The following is a 6024-nucleotide window of genomic DNA, read 5'->3' as shown; positions in this document are numbered from 1 at the left end:
CAAGAATTATATATATATATATATATATATATATATATATATATATATATATATATATATATATATATATATATATATATCTGTCTGGATTTTTAAGAACATGCCCTCAGAAATTAACCACATTTTGAGACTTTCTAGGCTGATGGAATATGCTAGTCCAGAACATGACTTTAATTAGGGCTCATCACAAGAAAGCAAGGTCAAAGAATACTACAGACCTGGTATAGAAGGTTTGTCTTTGAAATTGGACATGACACTAGCACTGACATTTGAACTGACATGAAACATGGCCTATGTGTTGACAAAACAAGTGCGACATTTCGCAATTATTAACGGCGCCAACACATCTTAAATCTCACCAAAACCCGGTCTTTTAGCGGTCCAGTCTAGCCTTCTACAACAGAATCGGCTTAATCGGAGCAAGACAGCGTTCTAAATTGATTTTCCGAATCTCTTCTATATTTACAAATCGAAACGAATCACGCCGAACGACATCTGGAAATTATTTATGACATTGAGTCCGGAAATCCGACCCCAAACCACACCTCTCGACTAATCGATCACTAGCCTAACAACGCTACAGTTATAACGGCGAAAAATAATCGAATAGCTTGCTGCATAGACCGCAAGCTTTTTGATAACATTGTTAGTGATCAAAACCATAAATTGAAAGCGCTCCTTCCACCAGGTTATGACAACTCACGCTATAACCTAAGACGACAGCGTCATTATAATATACCGAAGCTTTGTACAAACAGAACAAGAAACACTTTTATCTATGCGATGTCAAGGCTGTAGTTTTATCCCACATACTTTGTAAGTTAACATATTTTAATATAAATACTTTATATAGAATTTTTGACACTGTAATTAGTTTTTTATTTATTATCAAGGATTCATTTGTAAATTTTTAAAGTATCATAAAACATTTGTAATTAATTGCGCAATTCAGCCTTTGGCTGCGATGCAGTTTTTCTATCTAAACCCCATATATAAGCAACCCATGATGTTCTGGAAACCTGTTTTCAGTAACACTACATCATTGATTGCTAACTCCGGGAAATGACAGACATTTAGATTCTAAAAATAATCTGGAGTGTTTGGACAATGACGCAAGTGTTCTGGAATGTTCTAGACGAATTGATTACGTAATTTCCGATGTTCAGGTTTTGTCAACTGTGGGAGAATCAGTGTGAAAACATAGTATAGGTGATATCTGCAGCTACTCAGTGTGCGAATTCTGAAACAGTTTCTAATATAGTTAGGTTAAACTTGGGGTTGCGTGACACGTCACCAGAGTTTTGAAAGATCTTTTGAACGGATGCTCAATGCAATGGTCTTCGATGCGTGTGCTGTGAGAAAATGGATTCAATTAATAACCTTTGCTGATTAAGCAAATATATGGCATTTGTAGAAACTTAGTGGTGCAGCATTAAAGGGGAAGGAATAGAAAGAACGGGTATGTTTTATTTAACTCTTTCAATAATCAATGCTAAATGCGAGTGTGTACTGTATTTGTTTTACTTTCTACTCGTAGACGGGAGTTATCAGTTTTGAAATTGCTACAAATATTATAAAACAGGCGTTTCTTTTTCCCTGAACTGGGATATTTATCCATGAATAAATCTCTTGACATCCTGACGTCTTGAGAAATCGGCAAATTGTTTGTTTATTTGTAATTTATCTTCCTTTTCAAATTACACGCGTACGACTTCAAGCGCTTGCTCACAGGTATTTTCATCTCAGTCAAGTAAAATACACTGTATGGCTTAAAATGTAAGCTTATTTCGTGTCCTAACGAATTAAGACGTTTCTCTAAGACTTTAATTAAAACCCCTAACAATTCACAGCATTTGTTTCCTTTGAAATGTAAGCCGAAATGTAAGCAATACTTGTCGACAACAGTTTGCAATTAGGGAAGTCGGCAAGGTGAATAACTAACCGGTGGTAAACATGGCGGGATATCCAGCTCCAATTTGCTTTTCCAGGATAACAAAAACCTCAGGATTCGCTTATTCTACACGATGATAAAATTCTTTTAACGTCGAGTGACAAATCAACACGACTGAAGTTTATTTTTTAGATTTTGTCCTAATTCCAGTTAATTAGCTTCCATTTTGTCGTTAAATCTTGCGTCATTTGAGCCGAACACATTGCAAAAGTTCTCCGATTTTCTCAGAGGGAAGCGTTGCGAGTCCGAGCTTGAAACTTGGCATGGAGAATGTTTAATAACTATATGTTAAGGCTGTAAAGTGAAATTATCGAAAACAGAGGTACCAGGAACACTTTTGTGCCGTTAAATATTACCTATATTTCGCCGCTATTTTTAGCGCTCTACAAAGGTGGTTTTAAAGTGCTCGCTATAATCACAAAATGAATAGATTTGAAAATGTTTAGTAGTGGACAATAAACAAGAATAGTTGTTCATTGTTTGTGTAACAGTTTGACTTCAACTGAAGTTATTTTAAGCATTTGGCAATGCTTCGTCTGCGCACCCTATTCTAAACCTTCAGTTGGCCGAAAAACCGCACTTTGACCGCATTTTCAATTTTTTGCGAATCTCTCAAAAATCAAAAAGTCGCTGGAACTTTTAAATATGATTTTTTAAAATAGTTCACCAAAAGGTATTTTTTGACGGAATATGAGAGATTCGCCAAATTGGTCGTTGACGGGACAGGGCTGAATAACGTCTGCGCATGTGCGGCTTGTCATGGCGCGCGCAGCCTGGGAATAACAACAAGCCGTATTAAAATGGCGGTGTTTTCAAAATTTTGCGAGCGGCCTCCAGTTTTTCGACAAAAAGTAGAGTTGCGTGAAAACAGTAGATTAAAATTTTCAAACTACCCTCCCCGTTAATATCGTATCATTTGCTGTTTTGTACAAAGGGTTTAAAGTTTGTGCAAGCTGTGAAAACATTGAACGAACACGAAAATTTTATCGCGAAATGTTTATGTTACACTTTACTGCTGTACTCTACATGCTCTTTATTGCTCCTAAGAGAAGATGCGCAGCCCAAAGAATCGATTTGTTGGTTTCATAAAAAAACAAAAGCTGGAGAAGAATTCCATGGTCCCCTGCGGAATTTTGAGGAAGCTATTGCACGGTTCGTCGGTGGGAATTTCAACTACTGGGTTTATACTCGGAACTGGGCTTTCGAACAGAAATACACAAGGAGATTTTACCATCTGCTTGATTGGTTAGGGACATATATCCCTAATTACCGGCACAGAACCCGCTGGTGCAACAAGTGCGCCACGATCGCGGATACTTTTTTCCTCGGACGAGTAGGACTACATTACTCCTGCAAAGGTACGTACAAATACAATGTTTCTCTTGTTTATATTTATTTCAAAATTACTCAAAAAATACGTGAAATGTTTATATAAAATGGATTCAAGACGACTGAAAAATGATACCCAAGGACACATACATTTTCTTACAGGGAAAGAAAAATAAAGGAATAAAAAGGCTTTTTGTTTTCTGAGATACCCCCCCCCCCCCCCCCCGCCAAAAAAGTAAAAAAAAAATTACAAAGTGGGAGACCTACCTATAAATTAGGTAACCTCCTAAAACCGTTTAATGATCAGATCAATACAAAAAAAACATTTTTTTTATAATTAAAGAAAAGTGTGCATATTTTCTCCATTTAGTATTTAAGACAACAAAACATTCAAGACTTAGTTATCTGTTCATTTTATTTCAGAGACAAACTAGCATCCATCTCTCACTGTACAGTCGTCTGTCGCTAATGATAATACATTTAGCTGTGTTTGTAACAATGGAAGACAGTTAAGTCAAGCACTATGAGAATAATGTTATTTTCCTTGCATGAAACTTCTTGGAGACTGCTACATCAAATGATTCAACAGATCTGCTTGAGAAAACCCTACAAAATAAGGACATAATATCAGGTTTGCTAGATTCTAAGAATCTGAACATTCAAAGGGTTTATTATAAGCTGTGTTGGCCGTTTTTGTGGATATTTTTAGTCAATAGTCAATTACTGAAAGACAACTTAGTGGGCAGAAATAACTTACCGGTATAATGTTAATAAACAAAATGTTCCAAATAAAACTTCCCCCTGCATATACCCCCAGGACATAAATTTTATTTCTGATTATCACTTTAAGTTATAAACTGCTTTGGGGTGTATATAAAGATGTAAATTAGACATTTATAACAAGGGGGTGTTCATTTCAATTTATTTAACACATTAAGAAATTGCAGTGAAAAAGTACAAGTACAAATGAATACATTCTACTTTGCAGACCTTAGCTTTGACTAGCTACTCAGTAAGTGCCGGGCTGCTACAATTATTATTGTATGTTCCAGAATTATGAAAGCAAACCAAAATGGAGCTGACCAGAGCTCTTGGGGACATCAATGTATCTGCTTTAGTTAGCAGCAAGCACTCCAAAGAGCAAACACTGTCAAGATGCCTTCTCTTATATCTCAAAGTTAAATAAGTTTAAATATTAACTTTGAGAAACACAGTGACACTCAACATTTGAAAATTTCGTAAATTTTAATTTTTTAAAGCAACTGTGTGCTTTTAAGTTAATTTTCAGCATATTTGTTTTACTAAAGCTTATGTAAGAAAAGTTATTTCAACGACAACCAGTACAGTTTGGATAGAATTTCTATTAATTAGGTCTATTAGTCTACAAATCACGCGAGAACAACGGCGCAAAGTTGAGGGTTTCTTTTTCTTAAAAAAAAATAGTAAATAAAAAATAGAACAGCCAATCAATACTTAACACAAAGATAATCACAAAGGTGTCTATGAAAGAAGTGGTTTATATAAATGGAAATTTTCACGTCGTACGGCAGCGTGCTGAAAAATTCATTTCAGCAAATAAACGCCGACACGAAAAGATGCGTTCGTTTCGATTTAAAATTCTTGAGATTTAAAATTAAAGGACTAATACTCACCTCCAGTGGCACTTTGTTTATCTCTCATTTCGCCGACGATGCATCACATAACATAATTTCTCTCAGGAAGGGAAGTACGGTAGCTGAACACGATAAAAAAAGCTCCCTCGCTACCAAAGTTGGTGCTACCTATGTGTTTCAAAATTCTCGTAATTCACGTCATTTCTCGTCCAGCAAACTATTTCGTCAACTTATAAGAATCCTAATTATTGTTTACGACGGAGAAGGAGAACACATTAACATTCTGTCCAAAAATAAAATACCTTTTCTTCCGTCTCTTCTCCATTGTGTTTTCAAACATGAAAACGAACTACAGACACGTTGGCGCCAAAAATTCGGATTGTTGTCATGACATGTCGCACATGCGCAGACGTTATTCAGCCCTGTCCGTTGGCGGCGAATTCTCTATCCTTACAGGCAACCTTTCAAGTCTATATAAATGAACAAGAAGTCGAACAAGTTAAAGAGACGATCCTTTTAGGTGCCTTCCTTGACGAAAATTTGTCTTGGAAGGCTCATATTTTTCATGTAGCAAACATCATTTTAAAATCGATTGGAATAATCTATAGATAAAGTTTTCTTTTCTCGAGAAGAATGAATTAATATCCTTATCTCTATTATTGTAACATTGTTTGGGGTTCAACTTAAAAATTAAAAGTAAGTCTAATTTTGATGCCTCCTAATTAAGATCCTATACCTTCAAGGAACTTGATATACATAAATTTGATAAAATCCATTTCTTAGTACCAGGTAAATTTATGTACCGTTACAAATATTCTATCCAGTAAGTTTAAAAATGCAGTCCTCATTTATGATCAAACTCATTCCTACAACAAAAGAATTCCTCTTGCTTTTAACTTGCCCTTTTGCAGAACCTAAGCCAAACAATTTTCTGTGTGCTATCAACGACCTAAGTACTCTAATTCTTTGTATAAAGACGTTTGTTACTCAGTATCTCTTTCCTTCTTTAAATCTATCGTTGAACAATATATCTACAATTTTTTATTCCGCTTGTAAGACCTCACCCCGGTTTATCTGAAATCTAGGAAACTAGACCCGATTACATTTCCCAATTTCAGGACAGTTTGTGGG

The sequence above is a fragment of the Pavona decussata genome, unplaced genomic scaffold (assembly GCF_977016875.1).
Source record: "Pavona decussata unplaced genomic scaffold, jaPavDecu1.1 SCAFFOLD_509, whole genome shotgun sequence".
Taxonomy (NCBI): domain Eukaryota; kingdom Metazoa; phylum Cnidaria; class Anthozoa; order Scleractinia; family Agariciidae; genus Pavona; species Pavona decussata.
The sequence above is the reverse complement of the archived record's forward strand: the minus strand, read 5'-3'. Positions refer to the sequence as shown.